This window comes from Hyperolius riggenbachi, chromosome 4, assembly GCF_040937935.1.
Source record: "Hyperolius riggenbachi isolate aHypRig1 chromosome 4, aHypRig1.pri, whole genome shotgun sequence".
Taxonomy (NCBI): Eukaryota; Metazoa; Chordata; class Amphibia; order Anura; family Hyperoliidae; genus Hyperolius; species Hyperolius riggenbachi.
In genome coordinates, this window is record NC_090649.1 from 219,947,136 (window position 1) to 219,970,136 (window position 23,001).

The following is a 23,001-nucleotide window of genomic DNA, read 5'->3' on the forward strand; positions in this document are numbered from 1 at the left end:
GGGGGGGGGCATGGCTATACTGGGGGAGAAATGGCATTACTGGGGTGGGGACATTACATACTGGAGCATAATGGTAATGCTGGGGGACACAGAGGAGACATTGCTATACTGGGGGAGAAATGACATTACTGGGGTGGGAGACATTACATACTGGAGGATAATGGTAATGCTGGGGGACACAGGGGGGACATGTCTATACTGAGGAAGAAATGGCATTACTGGGGTGGAGGACATTACATACTGGAGGATAAAGGCAATGCTGGGGGACACAGGGGGGGGGGGCACGACTATACTAAGAAAGAAATGGCATTACTGGGGTGGGGGACATTACATACTGGAGGATAATGACAATGCTGGGGGACACATGGGGGACATGGCTATACTGGGGGAGAAATGGCATTACTGGGGTGGGGGACATTACATACTGGAGGATAATGGCAATGCTGGGGGGCACTGGGGGACATGGCTATACTGGGGGAGAAATGGCATTACTGGGGTGGGGGACATTACATACTGGAGGATAATGGCAATGCTGGGGGACACAGGGGGACATGGCTACACTGGGGGAGAAATGGCATTACTGGGGTGGGGGACATTACATACTAGAGCATAATGGCAATGCTGGGGACAAAGGGACACATGGCTATACTGGGGGAGAAATGGCATTACTGGGGTGGGGAAATTACATACTGGAGGATAATGGCAATGCTGGGGGACACAGGGGAGGGGGGGGACATGGCTACACTGGGGGAGAAATGGCATTACTGGGGTGGGAGACATTACATACTAGAGGATAATGGTAATGCTGGGGGACACAGAGGAGACATGGCTATACTGGGGAAGAAATGGCATTACTGGGGTGGGGGACATTACATACTGGAGGATAATGGCAATGCTGGGGGACACAAGGAGGACATGGCTATACTGGGAAAGAAATGGCATTACTGGGGTGGGGGGACATTACATACTGGGGTATAATGGCAATGCTGGGGGACACATGGGGGACATGACTATACTGGGAAAGAAATGGCATTACTGGGGTGGGGGGACATTACATACTGGAGGATAATGGCAATGCTGGAGGACACAGGGGGGACATGGCTATACTGGGAAAGAAATGGCATTACTGGGGTGGGGGACATTACTTATTGGAGTATAATGACAATGCTGGAGAACACAGGGGGACATGGCTACACTGGGGGAGAAATGGCATTACTGGGGTGGGGGACATTACATACTGGAGGATAATGGTAATGCTGGGGGACACAAGGAGGACATGGCTATACTGGGAAAGAAATGGCATTACTGGGGTGGGGGACATTACATACTGAAGGATAATGGCAATGCTGGGGGACACAGGGGGGGCATGGCAGTAGTGGGGGAGAAATGGCATTACTGGGGTGGGGGACATTACATACTGGAGGATAATGGCAATGCTGGGGGACATGGCTATACTGGGAAAGAAATGGCATTACTGGGGTGGAGGGACATTACATACTGGGGGATAATGGCAATGCTGGGGGACACATGGGGGACATGGCTATACTGGGAAAGAAATGGCATTACTGGGGTGGGGGGACATTACATACTGGAGGATAATGGCAATGCTGGGGGACACAGGGGGGACATGGCTATACTGGGAAAGAAATGGCATTACTAGGGTGGGGGACATTACTTATTGGAGTATAATGACAATGCTGGGGGACACAGGGGGACATGGCTACACTGGGGGTGAAATGGCATTTCTGGGTGTGGGGGACATTACATACTGGAGGATAATGGTAATGCTGGGGGACACAAGGAGGACATGGCTATACTGGGAAAGAAATGGCATTACTGGGGTGGGGGACATTACATACTGGAGGATAATGGCAATGCTGGGGGACACAGGGGGGGCATGGCAGTAGTGGGGGAGAAATGGCATTACTGGAGTGGGGGACATTACATACTGGAGGATAATGGCAATGCTGGGGGGCACTGGGGGACATGGCTACACTGGGAAAGAAATGGCATTACTGGAGTGGGGAACATTACATACTGGAGGATAATGGCAATGCTGGGGGACACAGGGGGGGGGGGGGGGGGGCATGGCTATACTGGGAAGAAATGGCAATACTGGGGGGGGGGGACATTACATACTGGAGGATAATGACAATGCTGGGGACACATGGGGGACATGGCTATACTGGGAAAAAAATGGCATTACTGTGGTGGGGGGACACTACATACTGGAGGATAATGGCAATGCTGGGGGACACAGGGGGGACATGGCTATACTGGGTAAGAAATGGCATTACTAGGGTGGGGGACATTACATATTGGGGGATAATGACAATGCTGGGAGACACAGGGGGACATGGCTATACTGGGGGAGAAATGGCATTACTGGGGTGGGGGACATTACATACTGGAGGATAATGGCAATGCTGGGGGACACAAGGAGGACATGACTATACTGGGGGAGAAATGGCATTACTGGGGTGGGGGACATTACATTCAGGAGGATAATGGCAATGCTGGGGACACAAGGGGACATGGCTATACTGGGAAAGAAATGGCATTATTGGGGTTAGGAATTGCTCAGCCAGGGCATAAATTGAAAACACTAGTGAGTTGCCCAGTCAGCACCCGGGCCCTGAAAAGGTGCAGGAAACATACATAAAATCAAGAACAACTGAGTCTAGATCTGGATTTAAAGGCTATAAAAGCACAATTTTTATTGTTTCACAGTATAAAAGCAGAACGTTTTGGCACACAGGCCTTTGTCAAGTGCAAGAAGGAACTGAAGTGAGAGGGATATGGAGGCTGCCATATTTATTTCCGTTTACACAATACCAGTTGCCTGGCATCCTGCTGATCCTCTGCCTCTAATACTTTTAGCCCCAGACACTGAACAAGCATGCAGCAGATCAGGTGTTTCTGACATTATAGTCAGAATCTGCAGCTAAATATATCAGCAGGGCTGCCAGGCAACTGGTATTGCTTAACAGGAAATAAATATGGCAGCACCCATATTTTCTCACTACAAGTGGTCCTTTAAAGAAAAACATTTATTTGTTACACCTAATACAAATTCTGCAATAAATCTGCATTAAGCCAACTTCCTGCTTTCATGGAAGCAGACATATTGATAACATCCTGTGTTTACAAATTAGCTGCTCTGCCGTGCTGAGAAGATTCCTGAGCTGACACAGCTGAAAGATCAAATTACAACTTGTGATAAGTCACAGATGAGAGGGAGTTAGTGGACAGCTAAACTCTTTAATACATACAGGGTGCATTTTTTTTGTTCAATAATTTTTATTGGTTTCAAGTAATGAAAAACAGTAATACAGCAGAACATAAGGTACGTTTTCATAATAACAAACGAAATCAAAACGACCTTAAAATTGCAACTTAGTTATATACAGGTGTATAAAACATATCAGTAAACATCAAATAGAATAAGATAGGATAACAGCATTTTTAGGCCTACAGACAGCTATGGTATTGTAATGTAACCATAAATCACTAATTTAGGTAGGGAAGGTCTTATATAAAGTAATACTAGAAAACAGAACTCGCGAGGACAACATCTACTCATAAGCTAGACCAATTATGGTTGGGTAGAGTTATTCTCTACTGAATAGATCAAGGAGCTTGTGAGATCCAATCTCCAGCAAGGTTGGAACTAGATTCCCAACTGGAATGGGCTAAACTGACAGGGTCAGGGGAAATAAAAACCTTGTCCATAAGATTTAAGCCAATTCTATCAATCACAATAAAGGCTCAATAAAGGTCTATACCAGGGGTCTGCAACCTTTAAGACATAAAGAGCCACTTGGACCCATTTCCGAAAAGAGAAAAAAACTGGGAGCCGCAAAACCATATGCACAAATCGTTAGCAGATATGTCCCCCATATGCACAAATCGTTAGCAGATATGACCCCCATAAGCACAAATCGTTAGCAGATATGACCCCCATATGCACAAATCTTTAGCAGATATGACCCCCATATGCACAAATCGTTAGCAGATATGACCCCCATATGCACAAATCGTTAGCAGATATGACCCCCATATGCACAATCCTTCAGCAGATCTGAAAAAAAACCATTTACTCACCTAGTCAGAAGACCTCCTGTCACGATCTCCTCCTGTCCCGACCTCCGGTCTCGACCTTGTGGCGCGCAACTCCCACGATCCTCTTCCTACGTCACGTCCTGCCTGCAGGGCTACGGGAAAATGGCCGCCCGAAGCCCTGCACTGCACTGGTCCAGCGGCCTCTCTGATAGGCTGCCGGCCAGTGACAACAGCACACGTCACGCGCGCCGCAGCCACTGACACCGGAGCCGCCTAGGAGCCGCGGCAAAGATGAAAAAGAGCCGCATGCGGCTCCGGAGCCGCGGGTTGCCGACCCCTGGTCTATACCTATCTCAAGACATATGTACAATAGCGAAGAGTAAAGGTAAAAGTAAAAGAAGAAGAGAAGAAGACCATGGGAGCGAGGAGCCTGTTAGTATTTACATAAGATAAAGAGACTTATCATTAGCCCAGGTTAAAGATGTCTTAGTTGTGCGCTAACATCTGTACCCAATATATAATTGGACAGTGGAGAAATTTGTCAAATTTTTCATAGTGTCTGTCAGCCTGGCTCTCAATTGTTTAAAAAAAATAAGATGTGGCAAAAGTCTGCATTTGACTTGTTCAAAAGAGAGTGTGGCGGAGCACCAAGATGCCGCTATTGTTAATTTAGTAGCGGTGAAAATATAATTGACCAAAGTGGTTTGTATCAATGACAGGTGTGGGTATGGGAGGCCTAATAAAGTGTGTAAGAGATTTTTCGGGATGGGAACACTTAATAATGAGGAGGCCCAAGTACAAACTCTCGTCCAAAGTCTATGTACTTTCTTGCATTTCCACCATATATGGTTATATGAACCACTTATTGCACAACCTCTGAATCAGTTACCAGAAGCGCTTTTGCTAATCTTTGATAAACGTTGGGGGACTAAGTACCACCTGAATAAGAGTTTGTAATTGACCTGTATAAGATCCGCGTTCACTGAAATGTGGGGGATATTATCCCAGATATCTGTAAGGTTGTCAACTTCAATTTTTATTCCTAACTTCTCCCATTTTATAATATATTCCGGCTTTTGCTCTGAGAACATTTGGGACAAATCTCTATTATCATAGATATTATACCTGGGGAAAAGGGATTTGTCACACAAAAGGCCTCAAAGGAAGTTTTTGAAGAGTGTGAGGAGTTGGCAGGTAGATGGCTCTTTACAAAGTGGGCTATTTGCATATACCTAAAATGTTCTGAGGAAGGGAGATTATTTTTTTTCTCTCAATAGGTTGAGAGGTCACATATTCTGGTCAGCCCTGCTTGAGACCACCATTTATAACTTATGGGAGATGAAAGGCCAGCTGGGAAAGAGGGATTTCCTAAAAAGAATGCTAGCGGACGATGCGTGGACATCAGTCTTCCTGAATATTTACAGCTGTCCCATACTGTAAGCGAGTTTCTTAATAATGGGTTGGTAATTTTATTACGGAAGGGAGGGGCAATCCACAGCAGGTTCGGAGGCGTAATGGGGTGGGCAATATTTTCTTCTATATCTACCCAAGCAGGTTTTCCTTTATTAGCATGCCAGCATGTAAGTGGGGCTAATTGAGCTGCTTTATAATACAACTTTAAATTCGGCACCCCCAGGCCACCTTTAGATCGTGGAAGGAGTAGATATTGTTTTTTATAGTGAGGCTTCTTGGCACCCCATATGAAGTCATTAATCTTATTTTGGAGGGTTTCTAAATATGCAGAGGGTAGATGAATGGGGAGTAGTCTAAAGACGTAGAGCAGTTTTGGGAGGAAAGTCATCTTTATGGCTGCAATTATGCCCATCCATGAAATAGAGTACCTCTTCCAGCACTCCAGCAACTTGCAAAGTCCCTGAACTAAGGGAGGGAAGTTATATTTGAATAATGTGTCATATGAGCTGGTGAGAAAATCCCTAAGTAAGGGAGTTTACAACGTTCCAATTGAAACTTGTAACGAATACGCCGCTAGGTGGCGTTTCTCAGAAGGATTGCGGATCTTTAGCCGCATCCGCTCCGGTAAGCGTACCTTCTATTGCGGCATGCGGAACTCTGTCCGCATCCTCCCCGCAAGTCCGTGCGGGCACATCGCGACAAACTCACCGGCATGTTACTCCACGTGACTCTGTTTCTCCCTCTATAGGGAATGCGCATGCACACCGGCCTCCCTTTTATACTAGGAAGAAACATGTCAGCCGACTTGGAGGTCAGCTGACGTCAGGCAGGTCCTTGAGCCTGTTCTGATTGGTTGCAGCTCTGGGTGGTCCTTCATGTCCCAGGCAGTATATAAGGAAGTGTTTGACACTGGCACTTTGTGTGTGTTTGCGACACCCTGTGTTAGCGCTCAGACCTTAGTCAGTTCCCAGTGTGTAAAGTGCGTCAGGACCCCGTTACTTGCACACGCAGTTAGCCTGTTTGATCTTATTGTATTTGACTTTTGCCTGTTTCTTGACTATTCTCTTGCCTGCTGATATTGTACTTTGCCTCTCTCATCTCCTGCTGACCTTGGCTCGTTTCCGACTCTGATATCCGTCTCCTGATTCTGTACCTCACTGCCTGTATCATTGCTAAACCTGTTTCTGTGCGACTTTCCTCTCTTCAGTGACTTGTCTCCCACTGAGGGGTTTCCGATTTAGAGGTTCGCCTCTCTGAGACGCCTGGCCTCTAGTATACCATTACTACTAGAGGCTGAGACTCCTCCACTGCTTCCCTTGGAGGATCTCACACACGGGGTTCCCATTCAGAGGTAACCACACCTCTGAGGAATCGCAGTGTGGTGGATATTTCCACAAAGCTTCTCTCATCTTGAATTGTATTTTTGTGTGTTCATTCCTGTGCTATTACCTGCATTATTTGGTGATTCTGCAGATCACCAGATAATCAGTTAGCCTCTGCATTACTAGTGATACTGCAGATCACTAGTGATTAGGGACCCTGTGTCTAACACATTCCTTACAAAACTCAAATGTATCCTGTAGGGCTTTCGATTTAGTTGGGATAATGTGGAGTCAGGACACCTTTCCAAATTGTTCTAATACTTTGTTTAGAGAAAGGAGGGAATTGGTGGGTCGGGAGACGCACACCACCAAGTCATCTGCAAACAATGCAATCTTATGCATCCTATCACCCAGCTGTATTCCACAAATATCTGGAGTGTTGCAAATCAGGATAGCTAAGGGCTCGATAAGCAAACAGGAGAGGGGATAGGGGGCATCCTTGACGAGTACCTCGGGCAATATTAAAGGGGGAGGATTTAAAACCATTATACACTACTGTTGCGGATGGAGTGGAATAAAGAGATCCAAGTAATTAAGTGATAACCAAAGTCCCAATGCCTCAGTACAGCTAATAGATAGGGCCACGAGACCGAATCAAAGGCTTTGGTTATGTCAAGTGCTAATGTCATAGCAGGAGTAGAAGAGAGATGGGCATGATGGATGAGATGAATCAGTCTACGGACATTATCGCCAGCTTGTCTATTTGGCATAAAGCCCACTTGATCATTATGAATAAGTGTTGCAATATGACAATTCAAACGGTTAGCTAATATCTTAGCAAGTAACTTAATATCTATGTTTAAGAGTGAGATTGGGCGATAGTTTGACCATATACTGTGGTTAGTATTAGGCTTTGGAATCATGCTAATACATGCTGCTATCGTTTCTGAATGAAAGTGGGCTCCTTTGAGAATGCTGTTAAATGCCTTGACTAGATGGGGAGCAAGAGTTTTACTACATTTTTTGTAGTAGCTTGCACGAAAGCCGTCCGGGCCTGGTTGTTGGTTTGGTTTTAATTGTTTTATTGCCTGCTGGACTTCTAAAAGTGTGATTTGTTTATCCAAGGACTCCTGTAGTCCGGTAGGGAGTGCTGGAAGAGGTATTGTGGACAAGAAATTGGTTAGTTGTTCAGCCGACACCCTGTCAGGAGAGTTATAGAGTTTCTCTAAATTGAGAAGGAAGGTTTCTACTATTTTAGCAGGGTTTGCAGTTAGTTGATTGCGGCTAATCTGAAGTCTAATAGGTTTAAAAGATGGGTCTACCTGACGTAATCTTCTAGCCAAAAATGTATCGGGTTTGTTACTTTGGAGGAAAAACTTAAATTTAGATGCAGTAATCTGTTTCTCAGCTAGTTCGGTTAAAGCTAAGTTTAGTGCTGTTTCTGCTTTCATCAATTCATTTTTATTTTCGGGGGTAGGAGTGCTCTGGAAAAGGGTGTGAGCAGAGGCATATTCTTTTTCAAGTTTTTCAATCATTTGTTGCTTTTCCTTTTTCCTCTTGGAGACTATTTGTATGAAGATGCCCCTAATCACAGCCTTGTGCGCTTCCCAAACTGTGAGATCAGAAACATCCGTCTTATCACCGTTAAGTATAAAGTGCTCTGTGAGTTTTTCTTGTATTTGATGGGAGATAGCATCATCTGTGAGTAGGTATTGGTTCAATACCCAACGAAACTCTGTGGGGCGCTGAATTAGGGAAGAGATTGTAATAGTATACATATTATGGTCAGACCTTGGAGTAGGAAGGATTTTAGCCAATTTAATTAGGGGTAAGGAAGAGGAAACCGTCCAACAGTGATCTATTCGAGTAAAAGTAGCGTGTGGTTTGGAATAGAAGGTAAATTCCTTTTTGTAGGGATTCAGTTCTCGCCAGACATCAACAAGTTTGTATGACGAGAAGGCAGTGCGAATGGTCTCGGTCTGTTTAGTATCTAGTCTATCTACTGAAGTTTTGGAGAGTTGCCTATCCCAAACCTGGTGTAAGCAGTGGTTGGTATCTCCACATATGATTGTAAAGCCTTTACTGTGGCTGGAGATCACTTGTAGGAGATGGGAAATAAACGGAGCCTGTTTGTCATTAGGAGTTTAGTAGGAAACCACAGTGATCAGATCATCTTGGAGAGTGCCTGTAAGAAAAACATATATACCCTCTGGATCAGAGTTAGTTTTAGAAGGGGTAAAGTTTAGGCCATTTTTAATGGCAATCCGTACTCCACGTTTCTTGACTTGCGCACTGGCGTAGAAGACCTGTCTGTAATCTTTAAGGAGGAACTTCGGTTCAGGATTCTGGATAAAATGCGTTTCCTGAATACAGATTATATCAGCATATAACCTACGGAAGTTTTGGAAGGCTTTAGTTCTATTAAGAGGTGAATTAAGACCCTGGGCATTAACTGAAATTACTATTAAAGGATGATTCATGGAGGGATGTATGGAAACACAAAATAAAGGCTTCCCGCTCCCATGGTATGGCCTTTGCAGAGATGAAAAAAAGGAGAAGAGAAGAAGGAAAGAAGAAAGCATTCAACGGTATTAACAGTTGTCATGAGTGCAGGGTATCAGAACTCCAGAGGGAGCTACCCTACCAAAAGAGAGTATAAATACCCTTGGGTAAATGTGCGTGTCCCTGTCGGGAAATTCCTTCAGGGGACTGTGGGGGAGCAAGACACACACACACGGAGGGACCCTGTATATAAAGATAGATAGATAGATAGATAGGATATATGAGAGGAGAGGGAAAAGAAGAAGAAAAAAAAAAGTGGTGGTTTTTGGGTGACATTGTCTAGCCTCTGCTACAGCGCCTGTAAAAATAATTTTCATTTGTGAAATTACTTTTGTATTTAAACCTGCACATACATGTGCAGAGCCAATTCACTGCATCTCATCAGTGTCACTCACCAGGGATGCAATAAACATTGATATTCTTAAAAAAAAGTTTTATATGTTTTAAATATGTATATGCCATGACATTGTCTGGCCTCTGCTACAATACCTGCAAAAATATATTTTTTTGTCAAATTACATTTGTATGTAAACCTGCAACATCTTGTGCAGAGCCAAGTCAACACATCTTTAGTCAGTGTCACTCACCAGGGATGCAACAAAAATTGATTTTCTTAAAAGAAACTTTACATTTGTGGTAAAATGTATGTGTCATGACAATGTCTAGCCTCTGCTACACCTGCAAAAATATAATTTTTGTCAAATTACATTTGTATGTAAACCTGCACCATCATATACAGAGCCAAGTTACCGCATCCCTTGTCAGTGTCACTCACCAGAGATGCAAATTTGATTTTCTTTAAAAAACAAAAAACAAAAAACAACGTATTTGGTAAAATATATGTGCCTTCCCTTGTCATTGTGACCTCAGCTGCAACAATGTTTTTTTTTTTAGCTAAAATGTATATACCATGACGGCATCGTTCTGGCCTCTGCTTCAGATTGACAATCGTTTCTGCGCCACGGAGGGTCCCCTTCATCAGAAAGTGCAGACTATATTGTCAATGTGTGTGTTGACTTGTGATGTGAAGAATAAAATACTTTGGAATTTACAAATTGGTGTGCTAACCGACCTTGGACTTTATTGTTACAAATTAGGTGTGGCTCGGCGCCCAGATTATGCACCCATCTTTGACATCCGGTAAGGTGTGCCACTCCAGACTTACCACTTTGTACAACCTGCGGAATGAGACAGGCATAACTGCAGATAAAATATTTTCTGGAATATCACAGCTATATTCAAGGAAAAAGTCAAATCCTTGTAATCAAACCTAATTTTATTTATAAAGCTATATTTTTTTCTAATTCTAATCACATAAAAGTATTATTCTGCAGTGACAATGATTTATTGCTTATTTGTAATATTTGTTATGGTGGCAGCAGGTATTTTCAGAACCAGTCCATCTCAGCAGAGCTAAGAGTAATTTGTAACAGCTGTTGCACCCATTTACCCGATGCATTTGGTAAAAGGGTGTGGGCAGCACGGTGGTGTAGTGGTTAGTATTCTCACCAGCTGACCCAACTATATGACTGACAGCAGTGGGCCCCTCAGCGCAAATTTCACCACATTGCACGCAACAACATCAGACCTCATATTAGTGCAGCTCACCCCCCCCAAAATGGCTGACAGCAGTGGGCGTCTTAGTACAAACGTCACCACACCAGACAGAGGTGCTCTGCTTGCTATAACTGAATTGCTGTTGTTTATCCCCTACTTATTGCCTGAAGAAGTGGGCTGTGCCCACAAAACGCGTTGCATCTTTGGGGTATTTTCAATAAATATGTATATCTATATATTTACAGTCCTTGGTGTCTGCTTTAACGGAGGAGAGTCCACCACTTCCTCCCAGCAATTTTTTAAAAATTTTATGTACTTTTATCCTTCTGGCGCCTCTGTTCACCTACCAATATATTTGAGTCCACCCCAGGTGGAGGGGTGATCTACCCCCTTTCTTCCTATCTACAGAGAGCGACTTCTTAATCCTGAGTGAGGACAGGTCTAATCTCCTCACCTGCCTAACGAGTGGTTACCTAGGTGGTAACCCATGCTTGTGAGTATTACCATCTCACTGTTTCATTTATCCAATCAATTTTGACATACTACACCATATTGGGCTCTCGATTTCTCTTCAACTTTAGTCACCACATTGCACGCGATAACATCAGACCTCATATTAGTCCAGCTGACCCCCAAAATGACTTTAACAGCAATGGGCCCCTTAGCGGAAAGTTCTCCATATGCTATGCAATAACATCATACATCATGCCAGTGCGTCTGACCCCCAGAATGACTGATAGTGGGCCCCTGAAATAAGTGGGATTTGTAATTTGAAAACAAAGTCTTTTGGAGACCAGAGTAAATCATTTAAAAAGATGTGGTTGTTTAATTAGGCATTATTGATCTTCCATGAATATTCAAAAATAAATGAATAAGGTACAATTCTTAATTACATCAAAAATATAGTTGCAAAATATAAAAACAAATTGAATTGAATTGCTGAGTAATCTGTAGGTATATTAAGGAAAGGCCTATTGTTCTGGCTTGTGTGGTTGCATGTGTGTGTGTGTGTAAAAGGCTGAAGGAAGCAAGTCTGACTGCTGATTCCCGCCTAAAACTCTTTACATACGAAATGGGATGGTCCCAAAATGCATTACGATATTACCTCTGGTTGGTCTAATCAAATAATGCTATAGTTTCTATTCGCTGACTACCAAACCTAGCTGTTTCAGTTAACTCTTCATTTATCCCAAAGAGAGCACATGTTCCATTCTGGCTGAAACCAGAACTGCCAATCTTCTGGTATGCCTTGGCCAAATAAATAATGAAAAACAGCTGGTGACCATAGCTTCTGACTGGGGGGGGGGGGGGGGGAAGATGGTTAGCATATACATTCCATTGCTTCTCAGAGCAAAGAATTCCTGAGAACAGGACTATAGTCTATAGGAATTTCCATTCAACCCTTGTTCTCCTAGCCTAGATAATTAAAGATTTCTTTTCAATCAAGCTTATCAATATCACATATATAATTGACCCATAGCTTTGATATCTCAATCTTGTCACATCCAATATAGATAATTCTCCTTCTCATCACAGCAGGGCCCTAGCTATGTAGAGAGCGCAAATCATCAAATATTTAGATAACTCGATTAAGATCTCAAAACATTCAACTTATTACAGCCCCCAATGTGAATGGCTTCTGTTCAGAACTCCAGCTAAGCACCTCTCGTCACCCGCCAAAACAGAACAGCAATACAGTGTGGTGAAGTGTTTGCAACTTTGTAAGAGCAGGGTCGATGGGACCACGGTAGCCGCCGGGAGGGGGTTTATTAACCCTGTGAGCGGAGCAGACTGATCTGCTGCCGAATTTGCCGCCAAACGTGTTCCTGCAGCCGTAGAGAACACTGATGAGAAGGCGAATGCTAACCATTACAGAGCAAATTTATCATGGCCGCCACGCATGCGCAGTGCGATCGAAATATATTCACGCAGAAGATGTGCATGCGCACTAATGACAGGAGGCTAAAGTTGTAGTGATGGGTCATTTGCGAACGAGCCGGCTCTAAGAGCCGGCTCTTTGCTGCGAACGACAAGAGCCGGTTCTCAGTTTTAAAAGAGCCGATGCCTCAGCCACCCCACACAGCTCTTATTTGCTCTGTAATAAATGGCGCTGAGGCATGCTGGGAGATGTAGTCCTCCTCTTGCAGCTGGTAGGAGTGTATGGGGCGGGGAAGAGCAGTAGCAGGAGGGATTGCCTGAGTCAGAGAAGCAGTCTGGAGTTGTCATGGAGACGGGGCGGGGCTTTTACTCCGATTCTGAGTGGTGTCTATATTTAATGAAGAGCCGATTCAGAGCCGTAAGAGCCGGCTCTTTAATGGGAGCCGTTTCAGAAGAGCCGATTCTCTGAGAAGAGCCGGAATTCCCATCACTACAGCTGATCCGCCAGCGCCAATCCCCTTTTATGGGACTGGTTAGGGGCTGCGCATGCGCCCCGCCCCCTGGCCCAGCTCCCACTACACAGGTTGCCCCCCCCCCACTGCCGGGCTAGGATGGGGGAGGGGGGTGCATATCAATAGGAGCTCACCTACTACTGTATTCCTACACACAGCAACAACAAGGCACACAGGTGTTATGTGGTGGGGAGGGATGAGGAGAGAGCCAGCAGCACCAACCTGAGAAAGTGTTTTGGGGTGTTTGATATATTATACTGTATGTGTGTGCATGCATACATATATAAACATATTACACACACACACACACACATATGTATATATATATATATATATATAATATATATATATATTTGTATATAAAACTATAACTATTTCCTATAAGTGCAATTCTGCTACTCTAATTACCTCCCATGACTACTGGCAACCTATAAATTATTACAGGTTGGACATCCTTATCAGTCATATTCTTAAATAGGAAGTGCCGCTTACATAATATTATAATATTGCATTATTCAACCACATCCTCATGCACAGATCATATTAAAATTCTAAATGATTGACATCAGCAATATGATAAAATAAATGTAAACAATAAAAATTGAAATAAAAATAAAATGTAATGATTAAAATATAAAGTAGAACTTGTCGTCACACATTTCATGAGGTACACATTATTCACCTAGAAAAAACATAATGTCCTCATCAATATTCAATCCTCCAGGTTATAAGGTGCCTAGATTAAAAATCCACCTGGTTTCAGCCTGTGATATTGCTCATGTTTTGTTACATCCCCTCCAATTCGGTGACAATTTGAAGATGCCACAAAATGACATCATCTTGGTTTCACATGAATGCTGTTCCCCAAAGTATGCTGATAAACTATGTGTAGGGAAGCCTTTTCCTATATTTCTAGTGTGCTCACCACTACCACTACACCAGCAGCAGCAGAAAGGAAACCAGCAGGCAGCCAGAGCCCAACTTGACGGGGGAGAGCCCATGGAAAAAACTCTGTGCCCTTTACCAAAGACGACATATTGTTAGTGTAATTGCTTTTTAAAAGTTAATTCATTGTTACAGTTTTACGCTATGAGAGGCTTTTTCCTTTAAGGTCTATAGTGGTTGGCGATTGAAGGTGTGTGTGTATGGAGGAAGAGCTCCAGCTCATTTCAAATGGCAATCTGTGGAGGTGGGGGACAGCCCAAAGTGCCTCGGTGCGATATTAGACCTGAGATAAGGTCTTCGAATCTGGTGAGTCTGTTACCATATGGTGTGGTGGTGGTCATAATCTTGAGAATAACAGCTGTCAAGAACTACAGAGAATTGGTTGATGTCACACACAGACTGAGCATATTGGGACTTATAATCCATAACGACTAGTCGCTCATTTTATGTATATGGTTGTGTATTTGCTACCTTTTTACATAGTGACGTGTATGCACGTTTACATGCAAATGTAATGTTTGTTTAAAAACTCTGCATGTCCGATGTCACCAACACATCGGTAACGCATCCTGTTCTTTCCAGTGTGCCTGTAGGAGGAGAAGGATTACTGGCACCTCTTCCCCTGTTAGATTTCCTTCCTGCTGTTTCATCACCCTTAACCTCTTGAGGACTACAGGCTTACACCCCCCTAGTGACCAGGCGATTTTTTTACAATTACAATTCAGCACTGTGCAGCTTTCATGGTTTATTTTCAATAATACTGCTGCGCTCTCCAGAGTCTGTTATAATATTTAACCAGAACAAAATTTAGACAGACTGTCTTATGAAGAGTCCTCAATATTTCAATCAGAATATTCCATCCATTCTTGAGGTTACTGCAGGGACTTCAATTATTAAAGCACCGTTTTAGTCGCCGTTCCAGATTTTTTCCACCCCAGTCGTCAGGTGGATCAATAGTAGTGCTCAATTCCTCAAGTGAAATGTCATTAATCCTAGAAAAAAACTTTCACATAGGGTAATACTGTTTCTATAAGTTCAAAATTGTTCCACAATATTTCTCTGTGCTGTATGCAAATAGTGCTCTCACTCCATGCAGTGTAACTCCCACTCCCTGCATAACAATATGCTCACCAGATGGAGCCCACCTCCATGTACAGGTGGAAATCACGCTTAATGGTACCTCCGGTAACAAACTCTCCAACTCCTTTTCACAGAACTTAGCCTCTCCTGAGGTTTTTATTCCAATAAAATGATTCTCAAATAAAACACATAAAAAATGCATATAGCGTAAATCCGTTATGATCTGCCTCTGGACGCACACACAGACATACACTTACGCGTCCAGGGCAAGATACAGCATGTCACAAATCTCCAATCGCCAATGCCCATCCGCTGTGGGTAAGGGGAATCGTAATACCGTGGCGTCCCGCTTTGATCCTCTCCTCCCGCCGGGCAGTTCCAAGTTTTTCCGCGCTAGTAGCAGTGTCACTGCTACTAGCGCGGAAAAACTTGGAACTGCCCGGCGCAATTAATAGATATTATCATTTCATGGTTTATTGCACGGCCATACAACTTAGGACCCAAATGAATATTAACCCCCTTTTCTTGCCACCAACAAAGCTTTGCCGGTGGTCTTCGGCTGCTGCTGACAGTGTTTTGTTTTGTTTTATTAATTAAATTAAGTTAATTTTGTTTGTAAAAAAAACACACCTTTTTTGTGCAGCCCTCCCACCCTGCAAATTGGCCTAGGACTACGATCCATACACTACACTATGCCTACATGGCATTGGACTATAGCAGGGATTAGATTGTGATCCCATCCGAGGGACAGTTAACTGCCAGACATGTCCTATGTACATCGCTGCTCTAGATCGCAGCGCTGTAAACTTTTAATTTACCTTTTTTTTCGCTCTGCTTCGATCACAGCGTGTCCCCTGCAGGGAACGCGCGCTCGCTCCTTGCTAATCTCCCAAGACCGCCTTGACACCAATTGGCGGTAGACGGTCCTGGGGAGCCACTCTGCGACCACCTATTGGCGTTAGGCGGTCGCAGAGCAGCTAAACGCAGTGTACATCATACTTTGCAGGCTGTTTTGCAACTGCTGCATCCTTTCTGACTTATGGCAAATTAGTAACATTTCTGCCTTTTTGTACTTATACTCAGGGTCTAGTAGCGTTGCCACCCAGTACTGGTCCATCTCCTTTAGCCCTTCAGCAGGCAGGACAGCATGAAAGACCCCATTAGGACAAGGCTGGATGCCGAGGTAGCCATCTCCCATTGATATACATAAAAAGGCAATGTGCTCAACAACTGCTGCTAGATAGGGTAGTATAAAATGGTGTATCACACTACTTCATAGCCTGGTTCACACCAAAAACCGTAAACATTAACATTAATTTTAAAAAGTCTCTAAAAATAAGTCTTCTCAAATCTCCATACCGTTTTAATAAACTCTTCACAGTATCCTCATGAGAAACTATATACACTCACATTTGGCCAACCTATTATTATCGGCAAATGCGTTTTGTAAGTCCACACGTTCTTGCAACTCTTCTTTCGGGTTCTTCAACACTCAGGGCATGGAAGATAAATGCACAGCAATAGTATGATACCGCTTAACACTATTTATCACCAGTGCTCCCCAGGTTTCTCACATAGCACCCAATGTGCGTTCACCCAGCGTATAATTGAGCCTCTCACCAGATAGAATTGCTGACCCAGCACAGACCAGCATACAAGCGTTTCATAAGACCAGTAATGACATCTTGCATCAGAGTTCCTATAACTCAAACAAGGCTCCACATAGCGTAATTCCATCTTTTATTATTAAAATAATTTTAAATAGGAACTCCAGTGAAAATAATGTAATAAAAAAGATGGCCTTCCACTTTGGTTAAATGCCTCATTTGGAATAGTAAAAGCTGGCGAGCTAAGAGTGCCGACCAGCAAGCTGTCAAACGCCGGGCAAGGGGGACTTGGAGTCATCGGCATCTTACGCTCAAAAATGTCCTTCGCAGGCACCCAATTGTGCAGATGAGCAGGAACTGGTCAAGGTGAGAGGCGGAGTGGAGGGTGGTTGAGAAGGGACAAGGTAAGCAGAGGTCGATGTGGCTGAGGAAGCTGGACCAGGAGGAGGATGGCTTTACTTTGTGTGCTGCTTATCATCATGTGTTGCTCCCATTGATGTTTGTGATAGGAGATCAGGTGCCTTCGTAAAACAGTTGTACCTAGGTGGGAATTGGCCTTCCCACAATTTAGACCCTTATGGCACAGGTTGCAAATGGCTTTGCTGTTGTCAGAGGCACTCACACAAATGACTGCATTCTGGTGGTAATAACAGCAGAAGTTGGCGGGGTCGTGTTTGCTGGCTGATCCCAGGTGCCGATACATGCTGTTAACTAGTGCCATCAGCTCCTTGTTGCAAGCTCCCCCTGCTTCCAACTAATCTCCTCCATCTTCCAACTCGTCTCCTCCTTCTCTCTGTCTCCCCATCTGAACTTCCCATGTCTTCATCTCCTCTTGCGGGCACCCATGTCACATCCATGGATCTGTGTAATGTCGCCTGGCTGAGACATATCAGGTGTAACATCCTTATCTCCATCCTCTGGCAATAATGCTTGCACATCACTCATTTCCTCAAACTGATGTGTAAATAACTCCTCTGACACATCAAATGAAGTGTCTGTGGTGCTAGTGGTGGTGGGGTGAGGGTGGTAAGTCGTGAGTTGCCCAAATCAGAGCAAGAGGAGTATGGTGGTGGCAAAGTACAGAGAGGAAGCGGTGAAAGATGGGGTGGGCTGTGTAAGCCAGTCAAGTACTTTCTCAGCATTTTTAGAGTTCAGGGTACGTGGCGGTAACCTAGTTTTATACCTGCGTTGGGAATGTGTCGAAAACGTCACTTGCGTCGTGCCATACCGTGGAAGAATGAAAGTCTCCATAAACTTTCATTGCCTCGGCAGTGGGTTGTGGTAAAAATACCGCCCTGCCCCAGTGTTAAAGGGCCCTCATAGTTATATGCTCCATTATTCACTTTGTAAAATGCTGCTGGTACCTATACATATGTACAGTATGTGCTGCAGGGTAGCTTCTACAGATTCTGTGTTGCAAATTGCTTTTTTTTTTTTTTTAATAAACAGCCCTCAACTACATCCTCCCCACCCCAAAAAAATAAAATAAAAATGCATGTTTGCAGTATCTGTGGATAACACGTTCACAGTTGTAGTGGTCTGTAAAACGCTGCAGTTCACAATCCTCAAAAACTGTTAGTGTGAACGTAACGTAAACCTGGTGAGAAGCTGAGATGCTAGCCACTTCCTGCACCACAGACTATTGTTGTAGGCTGGAATTTTCTCAAAGGGCTTAGTCTATGCCTGATACAATCCCTATAAAGCATTTCTTTAGAGCCCCACCTTTTGACCACTTCAGCCCCAGAGCCAATTTTACATGTCAGCGATGTTAACATTGATTCGGCAATAACATTATTACTACTTATTACACCTGAATTATCTGTATATTAATTTTTTTCTGGATAAATTAGGCTTTAAGTGGGTGATATTTATTGTTTAGAAATTACCTTTTCTATGCATTTTAGAGAAAATAAGTGTAAAAATTAAAAAAAACACATTATTTCTCTATTTACATCCATGATAGCTTTACAATAAACAGTGCTAACTATACGTTAAACCCACAAATTTTATTTGCTTATACATCCTGGTTATCACATATTTTGTCTTTAGTACGAAGCATGATGACAATATTGTATTTGGATATAAAGTTGTCTTTTTTTGTTTCGTGTTTTTTTTTTGTTTTTCTTTTGCTTTCTCATTGTAAACTCTCGATGATTAAGAGACTTTATTTGCAAAAATTATAGTGATATACCCTCATGGTATACATATTAAAAAAGCCAAGTTCCTAAGGTAACAATGTATGTATTTTCTTTTATATTCTGTCACTTTGCTTTCATTTTACAAGTCTTTTACTTTGGTACATAATATGCAAAAATGTTATTGGTTGTGATTCAGTTTGTCACTAAAAAGAATTAACAAGACATAGGCCTCAACCCTGAAATACTATAAAATCTTTCCTACTACTTATCACTGTGCAGTTTTGCTAAGACTTTCCCAGGTTTGATCATAATTTTGAAAATTACTTTTTATGTTTGATTGAGTTTGGCCTTACCTGTTTTTACGTGACGTGGGCCCAAGCTTTAAAACACACCAAAATATATTTTACATTTAGCAACAAACTGGTGCCGCACTCTCCACAACTACACTGAACGTATATGTACGTCTTGTGCGTGTTTAAGCCAGTTGCACAGTAGTGCCCAGGAGTGTTACCCGTAATGGGGATTTGTCCACCTCAGTCCTCAAGCAAAATAATCCAATGAGGGTCACTCTACTGGCTGGGTGCACATATCCACAACCTTGTTTTATTGCAGGATTAATACATGTGATAATCACTTGAATGAAGATGACCGGCACCATCCGTAGTTATAATGCTCTTTTATTGATCAAGATATCATGTAGCCATAAAACAGCGACGTTTCGGAGTTTACCTCCTTTATCAAGCAAGGCTAAACATGAACTGACATATCTATTCAATGCAACACATTTATATACATTCATGGATAGGAAACAGCCAATCCTGGACCGTAATACAAACTGTCCAATCAGACAGGTCTATCTGGTACACCGACCTGATGGGGAACTGCTCAGCTGTCTCACTATTGGTCGCCAATCCCTTTCACCTCCTCTCTCCCTCACGTCACAGCGCACACGGCCTCCCCGCTGCCCGCACCTGCGCATAGACATACTCTTGCAGCGTCACCAAGCCCCGCCTCCGGCGGACCTGATGGGGAACTGCGGCGAGTGATGCAAGACGCGGGCGGCGTCACCGCCGTCCACGCCTACACATGCCATGCGTCTATGGGAGAGAAACGGAATTCCGAGCGCCGCCCTAAGGCCGCGCGCAGGTCCATCCCCTCCCACTAGATGTTACTATGGTTACAGGCAACAAGGCGCCGCGCGCACTGTAGAAACCTCCACTACCACAGCCATTCCATCTCATCATACATGGATCAGATCTCCTACCTTACTGGATGTTCTGTGGTAGGACTCAAGAGGATACTGTATAAAAAATAAAAATAAGAAAAATGAAAATAAAATGAACATATTAATAAAAGATGTCAGTGGGCACAGACATAGCATTACACAAACGGAGTCAGATCTAATTCCCTATTTAAGCCTCTAGGCTCCATAGAGTCCAATTTTTTTATCCAGTATGCCTCCCTATATAACAATTTTTTAACCCTATCTCCTCCTCTTCTAGGGGGAGGCACTTGTTCCAAAATCATATATTTTAGTTGGCTAACTGTATGAGATGCATGGGTAAAATGAAATGGTACTGCTTGCTCAATAAGTTTTTCCCTAATCGCATGCTTATGGGATGACAGTCTAACCTTCATTTTTGTGTAGTCTGGCCGACGTAGACTAAACCACAGGGGCACTTCAGCACATAAACAACAAACATCGAGTCACAAGTGTGACAACCTTTAATTTTGAATTTGGTACCCCTATGGGGGTGTGAAATAGCATCTCCCTTCATAACAGAGCTGCAATGGACGCAGTTCAAACACGGAAAAGTGCCCCTGCGGGTCAGCCCACGTCGGCCAACCTCTCCCTTACTACTATCTGCATGTACCAATCTATCCCTCAAAGATGGTGCTTTTTTTATATGAAAACATGTGGATATTTTGAAATTCATTAATATGTGGAAAGCTCTCAGACAGTAAGTGCCAGTGTCATTTTATACTTTTTGCTATATTATCACTAGCTATATTAAATTTAGATACAAAAGGCAATCTGTCGGAGAGCTTTTTGCGATGCCTGTGCCCAGTGACATCTCCCATTCTGGCCATCGCCCCCTCTACAATCTTGTCTGGATAACCTCTCTGCAAGAACTTGTTTCTCATTTCTCCTATCCTAACCTCTCTCTGCTGCTGATCAGACACAATAGAATGCACCCTTTTAAATTGGCTTAGTGGAATCAACCTCTTGGTTGCCGACAGATGAAAACTCCCATAATGGAGCAGGGAGTTAACATCCGTCGGCTTAGTATAGAGGTCGGTTCTTAACACATCTCCATTCTTAACTATCATGACATCCAAAAAAGGTATCTGCCTCTCAGAGCTATGAATAGTAAACCTGATATCTCTATTGCACAACATGACTTCAGCCACAAAGGCATCTAGGGTCGAACGTGGCCCTGCCCACATGCAAAATATATCATCAATATATCTAAACCATTGTAGGGCATGCTTCTGAAACAAAGAGTTGGTATATACATACATATCTTCGTATACCCCATATATATATTTGCATAGGTAGGGGCCACGTTCGACCCCATCGCCGTGCCTTTCACCTGTAAGAAAAAATCCTCCTGAAATCGAAAATAATTGTTACTCAGAACCAAATCTAACATTTCACATATAAATGTTACTTGTGCCGAATTGTAATCAGAAGCTGTCTCCAGCATAAACCGAACAGCCTCTACACCTCCATCATGTGGGATGGAGGTGTAGAGGCTCTCTACATCCATAGTTACTAACAGATAGTCCCTATCCAAGGGCTCCAAATTCCTAATCATATTTAAAAACATCTGAGTATCCCTTAGGTATGACTTCTGTCCAATCACATATGGTCTTAATATTCTGTCTAAGTAGAGTCCACCCCGGCCACTATAGGGCGGCCTGGTGGATTAAGTAGTGTCTTATGAATTTTTGGACATATATATAAAACTGGAGTAATTGGTTCTTTTTGGATCAAATAGTCGGCCAATTTCATATCAATCACGTGGCTTCGCAAAGCATCTGATATCAGGACTTGAATTTTCTGTTGTATTTCTATGAGAGGATCACCACACAACTGTCGATAAGTCCCCAATTCTGCAAGCTGTCTTCTGATCTCATTATTGTAAGACACAGTGTCCATAATGACGACAGCACCCCCCTTGTCTGCCGGTTTTATAGTCAATAGGGGGTTATCTATCAACTCCTGTAATGCCTTCTTTGCATCTCCCTTGAGATTATTGGAGGCTAGCATGCCTATCCTATCCGTTCTGCGTAACATTGTATCTACCTCTCCCTGTACTTTTTTTTTATAAATAAATCTATAATCTGACAAGAGGGGGATTGAAATGTAGATTTTGATTGAAGTCCCGTATTTTTTAGGGTAAGTAACTCCTCCTCTTTCTGTGGGGGTGCTGTCATCACAAAATCTCTAGGTATAGAAAAATAATATTTTAATTTAATGTTCCTGAAAAAACGTTGAAGCTCTATGTCTATTTCAAGGGGATCAGGCTAGTTGGTTGGTGAAAAAGATAAACCATAATTTAGAGCAGCCTGTTGTGTTGGTGTCAGCTCAACAGATGATATGTTGACTACTACATTCTCCTCTGGTAGGGGCGTGACTGTCGAGGCCTTAATCTGGACTTGATGGTGCCTCCTCCTGCACCCTCCCCTGCGTTTCCTGGTACGTCTGACAGACCTTCCTGTGAGGAGCTGGTCAAAAAATCTGTGGACTCAGATTGTGAGTCATCTTGCCCTGCATTAGGACCCTTTCCTCCTCTAGGTTTACGAGTTATTCGTGGTCTGCCGCCTGGTCTTTGCCAGGTGTATACATAGCCAGATGTATAGTCAAGCTCATCACGCTGGTACTTGTCGCGTTTAATTGCCTCCACATTCCTCTGATGTA